The following is a 17,188-nucleotide window of genomic DNA, read 5'->3' on the forward strand; positions in this document are numbered from 1 at the left end:
AGAGAACCTGAACCCTACTTCATTCTTAACCCATACTCTTCTACCACCCAATTCAAAACCCATAACCCTGAACTATCTGTTGGTGTAAGTTTTGAATTTTTAAAGCTGAAGGTACAGACAGGATTAGATGACTTGAAGGTTGCACATAATGCCAAGACGGATTATGTTGCTACTAGGAGTCTCTGGAGAGCTTTTAGAAGGGAGCTAAATTCTGACCTTCTGAAGCTTCAGAAAGCATGTGAAGTAGAAGCTCCTGGTCCTTCTGGATTTCTAAGGGATTTTGAAGACAGCTATTTCTTTCCCATCAGGAGCTGGAAATCTCTTGAAGAGAAATAATTGGTTGATGAGCTTGAAGAAGTGCATTCTCTTGCTATGGTCGTGTGGAAGCCTCACTACAATGTTCTGACTGGAGACTTTCAGTCCATATTCAACTGGCTAAGGGAGAATCCCTCTGTTAAAGCACCAGATATGGTATATCCAGAAGTTGAATATCCATCAGAAGCAGTTGCTCCAACACCTCCTCAGAATCTGGCTGACATTCTTCTGGCTCTAGAGAATCCAGATGTTGCTATCCCTGCTCCGGTATATGCTGAAGATGCTTCTGAATCAGAAGCTGATGCTGAGAATCAAGATGCTGAGACTCATTCTGCTGAGAAATCTCATGTTCAGGAAAATCAAGATGATATTCTCATGGTCGATGCACATGCTGAGAATCCTCCTCTTATGGATAATAGCTGTGATGCTTCTTCTGTTGGACCTTCTGTTTTGATAAACACCGTGAAGGCTCTTCAACAGAATCAAGTTGATCTAGCTTCTCGTCTGGACAAGCATGAGGATACTCACAATGAGTTCAGATCATTCATGAAGACGCAGACATAAGACACTACTGAGATTAAAAACCTTCTGGCCCTGTTAGCTAATAAGCTTGGCTAGTCGTAATCTGTCTTGGTCTTAGTTGTTTTCTAGTTTTATGCATCTGTTTTCTGCATCTGCTTCTATCTCGCTTGTACTTCTGATATATTTTGTTGATCAATGAAATCATTATCTTCTTCACTCTATGTGTCTTTTATCATCTGAATCTTTTAATTCTTTTTGATGTTATGACAAAAAGGGGGAGAAACATGATAATTGAATTGGTTTATTATATCAGTTGCTGGGATTAAGTCTCAACATTTCCTAACATTATTTTCAAGTTCTATGTCTTTGAGATTTTTTGCAGGATTGAAGACATTCTGAAAAAGCTCAACATGAGAAGCAAATACATGGGGAAAAGCAATTCTATAAAGAGGCATGTTCTTAAAGAATTGAAGCAAGCTTAGTGTTGTGAAGCTTCATGATCAGAAGCAAGAAGAAGAATATTCTGATATTCATTCGTAGAATGCTCTGATATATTCTCTTTTGAATACTCTGATACATTTTCTTTCTCAAAAATGTTCTGATACATTCATGCTCTGATATTTTTGTCTAGTATGCTCTGATACATTTCAGGATGTAAAGATGCTCTGATGATGCTCTGATACATTCAAGAATGTTTTGATACAATCAAGCATGCTATTACAAAGGAAGAAATTCAAAGCTCTAAAGCTGTCCTACGGAAGCAAGAAGCAGAAGCTCTGAATATTCTGAAGTTCTAGGCAAAGTGAAAGTATCTACTGAAATGGAAAAATACTCAGGGAATTCTTTTATTTATAAATTCTTCCAGTATTTATTTCAGGGGAGATTATTAATCTCAGGGGGAGACATATTCACAAACTCTGATTATATGCTTCTGCTATAACTGTGTAATTGTCTTGTGTCATCTGATATTCTGCTTGCAATTTCATATCAATTATATATGTTTTTGTCATCATCAAAAAGGGGGAAGATTGTTAGAACAAGATTTGTTCTGATCAATATTCTTGTTTTGATGATAACAATATATATGAATTTTGTATAAGACAATGTGGTACTCTAATCCTTTGCATTTTCCATTTCAGGAAATATATAAAGAGTATGCACAATTAAACGCTCATCTTCTTAAACGCCTATGAAGGTTCTGGATGGCTACATCAGAACATGCTCTGGAAAGACATCAGAAGATGGTCAAGCATAATCAGAACATGTGTTAGACGATAGGACTGGTCTAGAGGGGGGTGAATAGACCACCTTTCTCGACCTAAGAAAATTTTAGCTATTTGTAACGTGACTTCCCTGAATAACTTAATCGTCTAAGATGATTATGTTATCGGGGACCGGATATGTGCAATAAACCGAACCGATGAGAATGACAAGTGATGAATTACGTTTTAACGAATATCTCGATTGTCTCAATTACACACTATATGGTATATTACTCACAATGAACGTTTTCACTAAAATATGAACAAAAATTTGATTGAGTAATTTTATCGAACACTTGGTGATCGATATTTTACCTAACCTTAGTTTTTGTTCAATAATGGAAATAAACGAAAACAAGTGAAAATGCGATAAAGTAAAAGCGATAAGGAACACGATATTTGTTTAGGCAGTTCCTCTATCGTCCTCGCAGGAGTACGTCTGCCCCTAATTTCAAATGAAATTAGGAAAGTTTTATTTGATTGCAAAATGTTTAACAAGGATAGAAAGTACCAATCACCAACTACAATAATGCAGTAAAATTGAAATACAATTCGATCCTCCCCTTGATTCAAGTCGAATCAAGTCAATGTCTAAGATCTTCACGATCAAGACCCCGATCGTTCCTTTCTCAATCCTCCGGTTGTAGCAAGTTTGTTGAGTAGATCTTCAATCTCTCAAACCCTTATGCACGACTGAATTGATTACCAAAGCGAATCGATCGTCAAAAACCTTCGAACAAAATCTTTGATGAGGAAGGAAAAACCCTAAGGTTTTATACAAGAAACACCCTCAACAATCTTCACTCGAACAAGATGAATGTCTACCGTCGAATCTCGAACAAGACAAACTCTACCGTCGAACCTTATCAACACACGTTCCTTACTTCGATCGAGAAAGATGATTATGTGTGATTCTCGATCAATAAGCGAAAGGTTGAAGATGAGAAGAAGTTGAGTCTATATTTCACGTTTCTTGTTATTTTGCTATTGAATGATCACTTGAGTATTTATACCACACTTGATGCATAAACCAATTTGAACACAGCAGAAAAACCAGATTAATAAGCAACAGGTCGACCTGCACTCTGCATAGGTCGACCTATTGAGTTTGTTGCACCTGAAAAAAAAGGGATGTGTGACACTTGCGTCGACCTGAAGGGTCGGCGTGCGCATTCCCGTGAGTTCCCCAAAGTCTTGTACGTCGACCTGCTCCATCCATGCGTCGACGCAATTTGAGGTTCAAAAGCTGATGCGTCGACCTGAAGGGTCAGCGTGCGCATACCCGAGATAACCTCAAAGTTCTATGCGTCGACCTATGCATGTAATGCGTCGACGCATTCACTCTTTACTTAGAATCTTTCAGAATCACCTTGTAATAGGTCGACCTATTGCTTCCATGAGTCGACCTATTAATGTCTTGTGGCCAAAGCTACCTGTGTTGATTGCACTAGCTTGGTTTTTGAGATTCTATTTTAGTTGCAGTTGATTCACAATGTTTTGACGTCATGAAAACAACACCTTGCCCTCACATACTCCCCCTTTTTGATGATGGCAAAAATTGTGAATCTTTGTATCGAGGCATTGCTTAACCGAGGTTCTTGCTCCCCCTTTCTGTATGCTCCCCCTATCTTGGTGCATGTGTTTTCCATTTCTTGCTGATTCACTCAGTTTTCTCCCCCTTTGACAACATCAAAAAGAGAGAGGCAGTATTATACATATATGGTGGAATAACATAGTTAAGTTTTGATCATTTCTAAGCCCTTTTGCAATCATAATCATAAAGCATTCATTCACATAAAACAATGCTGAATGATAAAATAAGCGGCAATATAACATAAATAGCTAAACGATAATGAGCACATAGCTCAATTCAAATCCTTACACAAACACAAAGTACGGTAGAATGATGTCTAGCAGAAGATAAAATTAAGTCACAAAATACAAATAAAATGTTCATGACAATATGGAAATGTTGAATGCAAAGAAAATTAAAGAGAACACTAGGCATTTGCATCATCATCTCCTTCTTGAGCCGATGGTGGTGGTTGAGACGAATGAACTGGAGGAAATGGGTAGTGTTGCATGAAGGCACTTGTGAAGGAGGATATTTGGTTGCTCTAGGCGTCCAACATGCCATAGAGCGTGTTGTACCTTTGCTCTTGAAGTGTCGAGTAGGCGGTAAATTGAGCACCTTGCTCAGTGACACGAGCGGTTAGAGTGGTTAGGCGCTCATTCATCAAATTTTGATTTTCAATTTGTTGAAGACGCATAGCCTCCATCAATTGTGTAATATTCGAGCCGCCAGTTTCAGCACCCACATCTTCATCTTCATCTTCACCTGCAATGTCTTCCTCTTCATCAATGTTCACTTCGTCCTTATCTTCTCTATTGAGATCCGGATTGTTGCCTCGTAGAACAGCACTGTAGGCACCCGTGGCACGATTGTAAAAAAAATCCCATCATATTCAGTGTCTTCTTGGTGAATTCTTGGTCAATGGATATGGTCTTCTTTGGAAGCCGCTGAGATGGAATGTTGACTTTGTTAAGCACCCATTGGATGAGAGATGCATATCCAATAGCGGTTCCTCTACCTGATTCTTTTAATTCAAACATACGCTTCGCAATAAAATGAGGCCAATTGACCGGAATTCGGCTCTTAATCAACCAAACTAAGTACACTTCTTGTTGGTCAACACGAGAGTATCCACCTTGTTTAGGTCGGATGATACGTGCCACAATCCATTGTAGAATTCTGTCAACAATGTTTAAGAGACCTGTAGTAGCGGACCGAGGAAACAAATTGCTTTGGACTATATGGTCAGCATGAGGGCGTCGCAACATGTTGTTCAGAGCAACAATATAGTCAAATTGGGTCATCACATTTGTATCAATTACCGTGACGGCATTCTCACGGAGTGGAAATAGACCCAATTGCCTCCAAGTGTTGTCGGTGATGGCGTATGTGGTTGTACCCATCTAAAAGTTAAAGGAACTCCCTTGGAAGTGTCCTTGCATACCATTATAGAAAACCCTTACCAGATCCTCATTGTACTCATGGCTTAATTCAAGAAAAGTACCCAATTGTTGAAATTCAATTAGTTCCATTACCTGTTGAAGATGAAGTCTTCGTAGAGTTCCGGTGAACAACATGAATTGTTTGATGACTTTTCGGTTTCTGAAGTGGGAAGAGTAGGATTCCATAAGAGCATCCGGAATGAGAGATAAGGCATCCTCTACTTCAGGTTGTTGTTGAGAGGAAGAGTCTTCTCTGCTTGCTCTCTTTCTCAGTGATTTTTGGGAAGCCATGGATGAGTGAGAGAGAGAGGAGATGAGTGATTCTTAGGGTTTTTGGGAGAGGGTCGGCGCAAGAGGAGAAGGAAGATAATGAAATAGCTTTGTGTTCCCTTTAAAAAGAATAACCTGATTTTGAAATTTTGCGAACGATGCGTCGACCTATGCAGTGGATGCGTCGATGCATTAGCCTTAAATTTTTAAATTTTATTTTTGAGTAGGTCGACTCACATAAAGAGTAGGTCGACCTAAGGCTTGCAAATTTCAGAATTTTTGCATTATGCAGTGAATGTATGCATGTTATGACCAAATCTTGCATAGATTAAACATATTGATGAACATATTTCAACTTTACCATAGTGATACATTACCATGAAATGAGTTTTAAGGTTGAAACGATATTACCTTTACACAAGGGAGATGAGAAACAAGCCCTCACATATCTTTTAATGAACACTTCAAACATTGCGAGAGCATAGATAATGATAGTAAATAAAGCATATGCAACTACTCATAGTTGCAACCTATCCGATATATCAAGGACGCCGAGTTCCCTACGGATGTGAAAGAAGGGCTCGGTAGCTAGTGGTTTTGTAAAGATGTCGGCAAGTTGATTTTTGCTATCAACATGCTCAAACACTACATCACCCTTCTCAACATGATCCCTAAGGAAATGGTGTCGTATTTCTATGTGTTTAGTGCGAGAGTGTAAGACAGGATTTTTGGTTAGATTGATAGCACTTGTGTTATCACAAAAGATAGGAATATGATCAAGCTTGACATTGAAGTCAAGTAACTGTTGCTTGAGCCAAAGTATTTGAGCACAACAATTACCAGCCGCCACATATTCCGCCTCAGCGGTTGACAAAGCAACTGACACTTGTTTCTTGCTATGCCAACTAACCAAGGAATTTGAAAAGAAGTGACATGTTCCACTAGTGCTTTTCCTATCCAATTTGCACCCGGCAAAGTCGGAATCGGAATATCCAACCAAAGAGCAATCACTACCTTTGGAGAACCATAAGCCATGCTTAGTTGTACCTACAAGATACCTAAGTATGCGCTTAACGGCTTTTAAGTGAGACTCCTTGGGACATGATTGATATCTTGCACACATGCATACACTAAACATAATATCGGGACGAGAAGCGGTAAGGTAAAGTAGGGAACCGATCATACCTCTATACCTTTTTACATCAACCGGCTTACCATGTTCATCCCGATCAAGATTTACTGCGGTAGGCATAGGAGTGTCAATGGCCTTGGACTTTTCCATATCAAACCGTTTGATGAGTTCTTGACAATACTTGGTTTGACTCACAAACGTTCCTTCTTTTAGTTGTTTTATTTGAAGTCCAAGGAAGTAGTTTAGTTCACCCATCATGCTCATTTCAAATTCTCCCTGCATAAGCTTAGAAAACTCCTTTACAAGAGTCATGTTAGTAGAACCAAAGATAATATCATCCACATACACTTGAACTAATATTGAATGCTTTTCATGTCTATTAATGAATAGGGTAGTATCAACTTTCCCTCTTGAAAAACCTTGATTAGTTAGAAAATTACTAAGCCGCTCGTACCAAGCTCTAGGAGCTTGTTTTAAACCATACAAGGCACGCTTAAGTTTATAAACATAATCAGGATAATCAACGTTTTCAAATCCGGGAGGTTGAGATACATAAACCTCTTCATTAATAAACCCATTTAGAAAAGCACTCTTAACATCCATTTGATAAAGCTTAAAGTTTTGTGAACATGCAAATGCAATTAACAAGCGAATTGCTTCAAGTCGGGCGATTGGAGCATAGGTCTCCTCATAGTCGATCCCTTCCTCTTGGCTATACCCTTGAGCAACAAGACGGGCCTTGTTGCGAGTGATGATACCGTTTTCGTCTAGTTTGTTCCTAAACACCCATTTAGTGCCAATTACTCGATGGTCTCGTGGAGGAGGGACAAGGTCCCAAACCTCATTTCTCTTTTCTTGCATAGCTAAATACCAATGCTCATCGACTAATGCATCTTTTGAGTTTTTAGGTTCAATTTGAGAGACGAAAGAATAATAAAAACAAAAGTTACTCATCCTTGACCGTGTTGTCACCCCTTTTGATATGTCTCATAGAATGTTCTCTATAGGATGGTCCTTAGAAGATTTCCATGCAAGAGGAAGATCACTCTTCTCGCTTGGTTGATCTTCTTCTTTCTCTTTAGGTGTTTGATCCACTTCCTCTTTATTATTCTCGGGTAAGAGGGATTCTTTATCTTTCTCAAGCTTGGCATCCGGATCATTAAGTAAACTCTCAGTTGAGACACCTGCACCATTAAGAACACTACCTTTTCCGACAACTTTCGGACAAGACTCATCAAAAGAGACATGTACGGACTCTTCAACAATATGTAACCTTTTGTTGTATACTCTATAGGCTTGTTGCACCCCAAAATTTGCCCACTTATTTATACCCAATTAGCTTTCATATCACATTCATGTGCATACCTCATGTAGGTCATCCATTCGATACATTCATTCATATCATTGTTATTGTTCAAGGAAATTGACAAAAAGAGGCTGAGGTTGAGGAAATTCTTGGTTAAGAAGGATCAGATTTGAAGTCCGATTACAGAGCCTCATTCCCATTGAAGTCTTCTTAAAAACAGGGTTTCATTCTCTCCGAGTCAAAGCTCTGGTTAAAAGATACAAATTTCAGGTTCATTAGGATTTTCAAATTGGGGCTTTGATCAAAGTCAACCCTGTTGACTTTTTGGTCAAGATTTAATCAGGAGACGATTTTTGGATGTGAAGTATGGTTTCCTTGAAGAAATATCATGCATTGGAGTTTCTTTGGTTGAAAATTGATCGAGAATCATATCAGAAGCGAATTAATCGGGAAATTCATCCGGAGTCAGAAAAATCAGGAAAAGTTGACTTTTTGGTCAAAATCAGGGTCAAATGTCAAATGTTGAATTTCGGGGGAAAATCGGTCAAAGAAATTCAAGGAAATAAATAAAATCAAGAAATTGTCAAAGTTGCCATTTTGGGAAATTATGCTAAAAAAGGAAAGTTTTCACACTTAGAAAATATTTTGACATTTTAAGGCAGGATGATTAGTCCACTTCAGCACCATTTTACACATGGCAGATGGAAATATTTCAAGACAAGGTCAACATAAAAAATTCTCATCTCATGGTCCTCTACAAATTTGTAGTTGGAAGTTTTTCCATTTGAAGTTTGGATCAAAAGTTATGGAGGTTTGAAGTTGAACATTTTCATTAGAATACAAGTCAAGTTGCAAGGCAAATTTCTGGGCACACGCAAGCAATTCATCAAACACGTGGTGTGCAATATTGGAAGCCAGTTTAAGATCACTACAAGCATTCATCAAGTTCAAAATTGTTATGAATATCTTCTCCTCCATGTTCTCTACACAATGAATCAATAATTGAGTTATTGGGATAAGTATTGGATCCGTTATGAAGCTCCAAAGTAGCACCCTCACACTGATCAGAGTTGGGCATCTAGCTGGGCAGAAATCCAGGTCACGCACCTTCATTTTGTCAAACACTTGGCGTGCCATTTTTAACATTAATTTTAAGGCCCTACAAGTCTCCATATGGATCAAACTTGTTACTAAACCATTCCTTGCCATGTTCTCTTTCAAACAAGTCCAGGGTCACAATTGGTAGTCCAGCATTGAGTAAAATGAGAGACTTCAAAGTCATGTGTCCATAAGTTTGAGGTCAGGCATCTTGCTAGGCCAAGGGCTTAAGGCACGCGCGCAGATGTTGAGGGCATGACACAACAGGATCCCAACCATTTTTCCCATACTTGCAACCATTTTTTCAACTAATCTTTAACATCATTGTTACTCCCTTCCATGTCCTTTTGAATTTGAACCCGAGTTTATGCTAAGAAAGTGTTCAGGAAGAGAGATAGGAATAAAGTGAGCATCATAGGTGACCCACAACAACAAAGCATCGAGCCACAAAATGTTGTAGCATGCATGTGAAATCCATCAGCACCACTCACCTTACTTCATTTTGGTCAAAACCAAAGGCTGCATACATAAAGTGGAAAAAGGTTACTACAAAATCCATGCACACATAATGCAACAAAAGACTTTGCTCTATATACATAAACTTGTTACTTGTGTATTAAATTTACAAAAAAAGAAATAATCAGCTACAGCCTCACCATCATTTCCCCATACAGCCATGCAATTTTCTCTACACATGAAAAAAGAAGAAGAGTTCACTACAAATATACAATATAACACTTGCATGCTAAGTTTTGTGAACAAGTGCTAAACTACATGAGCCATACCGTAACACTCATGCACCCACACCAACCATATATAAACCAAACTCTTCACAAATTCACAAGACACGCTTCATTTTTCCAGTTTCAAAAAACTCTCACCTTCATTCCCTCCTTTCACTCATCTTCTCTCCTCTCCTCTCACATCTTCTTCTCTCATCAACCACCTCCGGCCACCATAACCAACTGAAACAACTAACTCCGGCCACCACAACAAACTCTCACTACCATCAAAACTTCACCTTCAATATCAATCAGCATCTTCTTCATTTCGGATCTCCATCATCTTCATCAATCACCACCATTCATGTACCTCCAACACGAATCGTCATCACCTTCAACAATCATCAAAGAAAACTCATAACTCTCATCGGAACTCTATATAATCATCGTCCTCATCATTAATCTTCACTCTTTCTCAATCCCTTCGCGTCGGTTATCTCCAAGATTCGACCGCATCTAAACCATACAAAAGCCTCTGAGTGTATTTCCCGGAAGATTGAATTCGCTTTGAGTTTTAGCATCAAGAATCAAGGAAGCAACTTGTAGAGGTTCTCTTAAACTTTGATCCAAGAATCGTTCAGGTGCGTGTTTCTGATCTTTCTCGGCATGATAGTTGAACATATTAGGGCATATTGTATGTTGCATATTGATTTTGCATAATCTCATTCTTGATTCATGTTGAGAGTTGGTTGCTTCTTTTGAGTATGAATACTGTGTATGAATTCAGCACATATGATGGAGTTGTTTTGTTAGTGTTCAATCTCTCTGAGGTGAGGTTTAAGTGGTTTAGAGCTTTGAGTTTGGCTTCGGTATGAAAGATAGAGGAAGAGTTAAGGGAAACTAACAACGGATTCGTGCTCAGCACGAAAATCCGAGTCGGACAGTGGTGGATGCGTTCGTTTCTGGGCGTGTCGAGGCCACGCCGGTGGTGGTGCAACCGGAGAAGACGACCGGAGCTTCTCTCTGGCGTCTGCATTTCGTTTTATATTCCCTCTCCGTCAGCTTACGTGGCACGCTGCAATTGGTCCGTTTTTCCCATTTCTTGGCAATTTCGTTGTATTATAATCATGGGCTTGTGCGTTGTTGAGTTTTAATTAGTCAAGATAATTTCCTTGTCATGTAGTGACTTAAGTTTCTGTGACCAGTTGATATCATGTTCATTTATTGATACAAATACCTTAGTGCAGGCCTGTGGTATGTGGAATAATAAAAATGAAAATGATGCAAAGTGAAGTAAATAAATTGGGCTTTGATTTCAATTGATACTTGGGCTGGAGATGTGTTTTACTGAACTGTACACCCATTTTATTAACACTGCGCGTGATTTTGTTGATTGGGCTTGATAATTTCGTTTTCTACTCCCTTCACTGTAGGCCCAATGCATGCTATAACATAGATTTAGTTCATTTTCTTTTTACTGATACACCCCTAGCTGACTATATAAAAGCAAATAAAAATAGTAGTTTTCTTTTATATTCTTTTACTTGTTAATTGATTTTTGCTTAAATAAAATAAATGACAAAAAATATTTTTCTATTCAATTAGAATTTTATGAATACTTAGTTTTTTTAGAATTTTAATATTTGAATTTCTTTAATTTTGATTGGTTGTTAAATAATAAAAATACATAGTTTTTTTTTAGTTTTAATTCTTAAAAATAATTTCTACATGATAAAAACTACAAAAATTGCTTGTGAATATTTTCATTTTTAGTTTAGATTTTTCTCTTATATTTTGTGAATATTTTCATATTTTGAGAAATGTCTAAAATACCCCTAGTTGTTAAAGTTGACTTTAGTCAACTTAAACAATTTTCTCCTTAGTATTTCCCTTATATTTTAGTTTAGTCCTTGATTATGACTTAGACTTGTAAATAATAACAATTAGGCTAGACTTGATTAGGTTAGTCACCCCCTTTCTCATTCTTTTTCTTTTCAACTTTAAAACACTTAATAATATCAAAATAAAATCCCTCTAAAAAATACAAAGAAAATGCTTAAAAAACATTAATAAAAAAGTGAAAATCATTAAAAAGGGAATGGAAGCTTGAATCTCCCTTGCTTTAGGGAATCATTCGAGTGCTTGGATCTCCCTTGCTTTAGGGAACCATTCGGGCGTAAGTTCCCAAATTCTAAAAGACACAAACCAAAGAGTAACTCGAGTTTCCCTTGCCTTAGGGATTTCCTCGAAACACTCAAACTCTCTCTCTTCTCTCCTTTCTTAAGGGCATTGTTATCTCCGCTCTATTGCATCCTAGGCTGTCCCCTTATGCAAGAGCGCGAGCGTTAACTCCGCCCAACTAAAAAACACAAAATAAAAAGAAAATATTTAGCCGAACTACGGTCGCTCTGATTCCTTGTAAGGGATACGTAGGCATTGGGTCGCGGGGCCTAAGCGAGCACATTTGTAAATAATTCCTTCTTTTCCCCGTATTTCTTTTGCATTCATTCGCATTTAGTTTTAGACATAGATACACCCATTAGATAGAAACAAACATAGGTGGATACCATCAAGTACGATGGGCGTGAGGGGTGCTAGCACCTTCCCCTTTGCGTAACCGACTCCCGTACCCTATTCTCTGGTCGAAAGACCTTGTTCTTATTCTGAGTTAGGTTTCCTGGTATTCCTTTCCCTTATGGGATAAATATATTAGTGGCGACTCTGATCCATTTTTCGCGGTAGCGACAAGGCTTTATTAGATTGAGCGTATCCTAGAAAGATACCCTCATCCGCTTTTGCATCAAACTTGCCAAGACTTTCCTTTCCATTGTTTAGAACAAAGCATTTACATCCAAATACATGAAGGTGAGAAATGTTCGGTTTTCTCCCTTTTAAGAGTTCATACGGTGTTTTGTTTAGAATAGGACGTATTAGGATCCTATTCAGAACATAACAAGCCGTATTAATGGCATCGACCCAAAAATATTTTGGAAGCCCATGTTCATTAATCATAGTTCTCCCAAGTTCTTCCAACACACGATTTTTACATTCCACAACTCCATTTTGTTGGGGAGTTCGTGGTGCGGAGAAATTATGATTAATGCCATGATTGCCACAAAACTCTTCAAAGAGATGGTTTTCAAACTCACCTCCATGATCACTTCGGATGGATACTATGTTAGTGTTTAATTTATTTTGAATTAACTTGGCAAATTTCTCAAATGCGGAGAAGGTGTCACTTTTATTTGCTAAGAAAATCGTCCAACAATATCTAGAAAAGTCATCAACTATGACACACCCATAATAGTTTCCGCCTAGACTTTTTATTCTAGATGGTCCAAAGAGGTCCATATGGAGAAGTTCAAGAGGTCTTGTAGTTGAAACAATGTTTTTAGATTTAAAAGAGATCCTCGTTTGCTTCCCCATTTGGCACGCATCACATAGGTGATCTTTGGAAAACTTTATTTTAGGTAGGCCGGACACTAAATCTTTTGAGACGATTTTATTAAGCAAATCAAAGTTGACGTGAGCCAAACGTCTATGCCAAAGCCATGAGTCTTCACTCATTGTTGCTAGACATTTTGCTTCAATCGAGGATACATCATTTAGATCAAGCATGTATACATTATTTACCCTCAAGCCTTTGAACACATCATCTTTCTTGTCATCATTTCGAATTATGCAACTTTCTTTAGAAAATGATACTGAATATCCTTTGTCGCATAATTGACTGATGCTAATAAGATTGTGTTTAAGGCCCTCAACTAGAAGGACGTCAGAGATAGTAGTAGAAGAGGGATTACCTACACTACCTTTACCGAGTATTGCTCCCTTGTTGTTATCACCATAAGTCACAAATCCTTTCTTCTTAGCCACAAAGTCATAGAATAAAGATAAGTCACCCGTCATATGTCTTGAGCATCCGCTATCTAGAAACCATCTTCTTTCGGATGGCTGAAGACATTCCACAATCTTTTTCTTCTTTTGATGTGCCATGAGACATAGGTTGACGGTTTCCTCTTCATCGCTTGAGCTTTCTTTGCTAGATGAGTCACTATCACTTTCCCAAGCGATGTAGGCTCTTCGTCCTTTTGGTTGCTTCTTTTGAGGTTTACTTTTGGTCTTATCTTTCTTTAGTGAAGGGCAATCCGGTTTGTAGTGACCGGGTTTTCCACAGTTGTAACAAGATCCTCTAAGTTTAGTCTTCTTTTACTCATCTTGCTTGTTAGACTTTGATTGACGTCTATAATCAACTAGATTGTTGTCCGAGTGCTTAATTTCATTCTTTCGAAGATATTTGTTGTACCTTCTTACAAATAATCCCATATCTTCATCCGGACTTTCATCTTCATCACTAGACTCACTATCACATGTATCTTTGGTGGATGACTTAGAACTTGAAGCCTTTAAAGCGATGGACTTCTTTTCCGTGTCCTTTGACTTTTCTTTCTTTTCTTTCTTTTCGTGCTTGTTTAGGTTCATGAGGTCTTGCTCATGTTCTTCAAGCTTTCCGAATAGGGCTGTGAGATCCAATGTAGTGAGATCATTGGCTTCTTTGATTGTCGTGACCTTCGGTTGCCATTCCCTACTAAGACATCTCAAAACTTTGTTAGTAGCTACGACATTGGGAGTAATATGTCCCAATGTGTGTAATCGATTTATAATGTGAGAAAATCTCTTTTGCATATCCGCAATGGTTTCACCATGCTTCATATGAAAGAGATCAAACTCTTGCGTTAAAGTATTGATTCTAGCTAGCTTAACATCATTAGTTCCTTCATGGGCGACTTGTAATGCATCCCACATTGCCTTAGCCGATTGGCAATGCGACACACGAAAGTACTCATCGACCCCTAAGGAAGCTATAATCATGTTTCTAGCTTTCCAATCATACCCGTAATTCTTTTCATCTTTTTCATCCCATTGTGCTTGAGGTTTAGGTCTTGTGATGCCAACATTGTTGGTTATGGTGATAGCCATAGGACCATTGACGATGACATCCCAAAATTTTCTATCAACGGAGTTGATATGAATGCACATACAGTCTTTCCAATAACTATAGTTTTCTCCAGTGAAAACAGGCGCTTTAGTATACGCCCCTTTTTGACCGTTCTCCATTTTCTAAAAAGTTATATCAAGCACTAGAATGAACCGGAGCTCGTGATACCACTTGTTAGACGATAGGACTGGTCTAGAGGGGGGTGAATAGACCACCTTTCTCGACCTAAGAAAAATTTAGCTATTTGAAACGTGACTTCCCTGAATCACTTAATCGTCTAAGATGATTATGTTATCGGGGACCGGATATGTGCAATAAACCGAACGGATGAGAATGACAAGTGATGAATTACGTTTTAACGAATATCTCGATTGTCTCAATTACACACTATATGGTATATTACTCACAATGAACGTTTTCACTAAAATATGAACAAAAATTTGATTGAGTAATTTTATCGAACACTTGGTGATCGATATTTTACCTAACCTTAGTTTTTGTTCAATAATGGAAATAAACGAAAACAAGTGAAAATGCGATAAAGTAAAAGCGATAAGGAACACGATATTTGTTTAGGCAGTTCCTCTATCGTCCTCGCAGGAGTACGTCTGCCCCTAATTTCAAATGAAATTAGGAAAGTTTTATTTGATTGCAAAATGTTTAACAAGGATAGAAAGTACCAATCACCAACTACAATAATGCAGTAAAATTGAAATACAATTCGATCCTCCCCTTGATTCAAGTCGAATCAAGTCAATGTCTAAGATCTTCACGATCAAGACCCCGATCGTTCATTTCTCAATCCTCCGGTTGTAGCAAGTTTGTTGAGTAGATCTTCAATCTCTCAAACCCTTATGCACGGCTGAATTGATTACCAAAGCAAATCGATCGTCAAAAACCTTCGAACAAAATCTTTGATGAGGAAGGAAAAACCCTAAGGTTTTATACAAGAAACACCCTCAACAATCTTCACTCGAACAAGATGAATGTCTACCGTCGAATCTCGAACAAGACAAACTCTACCGTCGAACCTTATCAACACACGTTCCTTACTTCGATCGAGAAAGATGATTATGTGTGATTCTCGATCAATAAGCGAAAGGTTGAAGATGAGAAGAAGCTGAGTCTATATTTCACGTTTCTTGTTATTTTGCTATTGAATGATCACTTGAGTATTTATACCACACTTGATGCATAAACCAATTTGAACACAGCAGAAAAACCAGATTAATAAGCGACAGGTCGACCTGCTCTCTGCATAGGTCGACCTATTGAGTTTGTTGCACCTGAAAAAAAGGGATGTGTGACACTTGCGTCGACCGGAAGGGTCGGCGTGGGCATTCCCGTGAGTTCCCCAAAGTCTTGTGCGTCGACCTGCTCCATCCATGCGTCGACGCAATTTGAGGTTCAAAAGCTGATGCGTCGACCTGAAGGGTTAGCATGCGCATACCCGAGATAACCTCAAAGTTCTATGCGTCGACCTATGCATGTAATGCGTAGACGCATTCACTCTTTACTTAGAATCTTTCAGAATCACCTTGTAATAGGTCGACCTATTGCTTCCATGAGTCGACCTATTAATGTCTTGTGGCCAAAGCTACCTGTGTTGATTGCACTAGCTTGGTTTTTGAGATTCTATTTTAGTTGCAGTTGATTCACAATGTTTTGACGTCATGAAAACAACACCTTGGCCTCACAACATGGACTATGAAGCATCAGAAGAACATGAAGTTAGAAGCAGAAGCACTGATGTTCTGAATAGTATCACGCTCAAGCTCTTCAAGGTCAGAAGACAAGAAGATGCTCTGCACCAAGCTGATTGACTCTAATTATTCAAACGTTGTATTCACAAATCTGAGATCAGAAGCAAGTACTAGATGACAGGCTATTAAGTCTAATCTCTGACTAACAAAAGGAACGTTAGAAGCTACAAACGGCAAAGTCAGTAAAAGCAGCAAAATCATGGCTCGAGGTAGCTGACAAAAGTGTGAAACATTAAATGCAGCGTTGTACTATTCATGCAATGCATTAAATGCAAACCAACGGTCATCTTCTCAAACGCCTTTAAATATGGAAGTTCTGATCAGAAGCGTAGAACCAACTATTGTGAAATATACCAAAGCGCTGTCAAAATTAAAGCTCACGAACTTCATCTTCAACCTCACAAACTCTTGTAATATTTAGTGAGTGTTAAGTTTAGAACTTAAGAGAAATATCACTGTTGTGATTATAGCTTGATAAGAAGCAATTCAAACTCTTGTAAACTTTATTTTACATTGATTGTAAAAGGTTCATAGAGTGATCAGTTAGATCAGTAGACTCTAGAAGACTTAGAGGTTATCTAAGTGGTGATTTCCTAGAGTGATCAAGTTGTGATCAGTATACTCTAGAAGACTTAGAGGTTATCTAAGTGGAAAACCATTGTAATCAGATTGATTAGTGGATTAAATCCTCAGTAGAGGTAAATCACTCTAAGGGGGTGAACTGGAGTTGTTTCGTTAACAACGAACCAGGATAAAAATAATTGTGTTCATTGTTTTTATCTTA

Source organism: Vicia villosa, unplaced genomic scaffold, assembly GCF_029867415.1.
Source record: "Vicia villosa cultivar HV-30 ecotype Madison, WI unplaced genomic scaffold, Vvil1.0 ctg.003314F_1_1, whole genome shotgun sequence".
Classification (NCBI taxonomy): domain Eukaryota; kingdom Viridiplantae; phylum Streptophyta; class Magnoliopsida; order Fabales; family Fabaceae; genus Vicia; species Vicia villosa.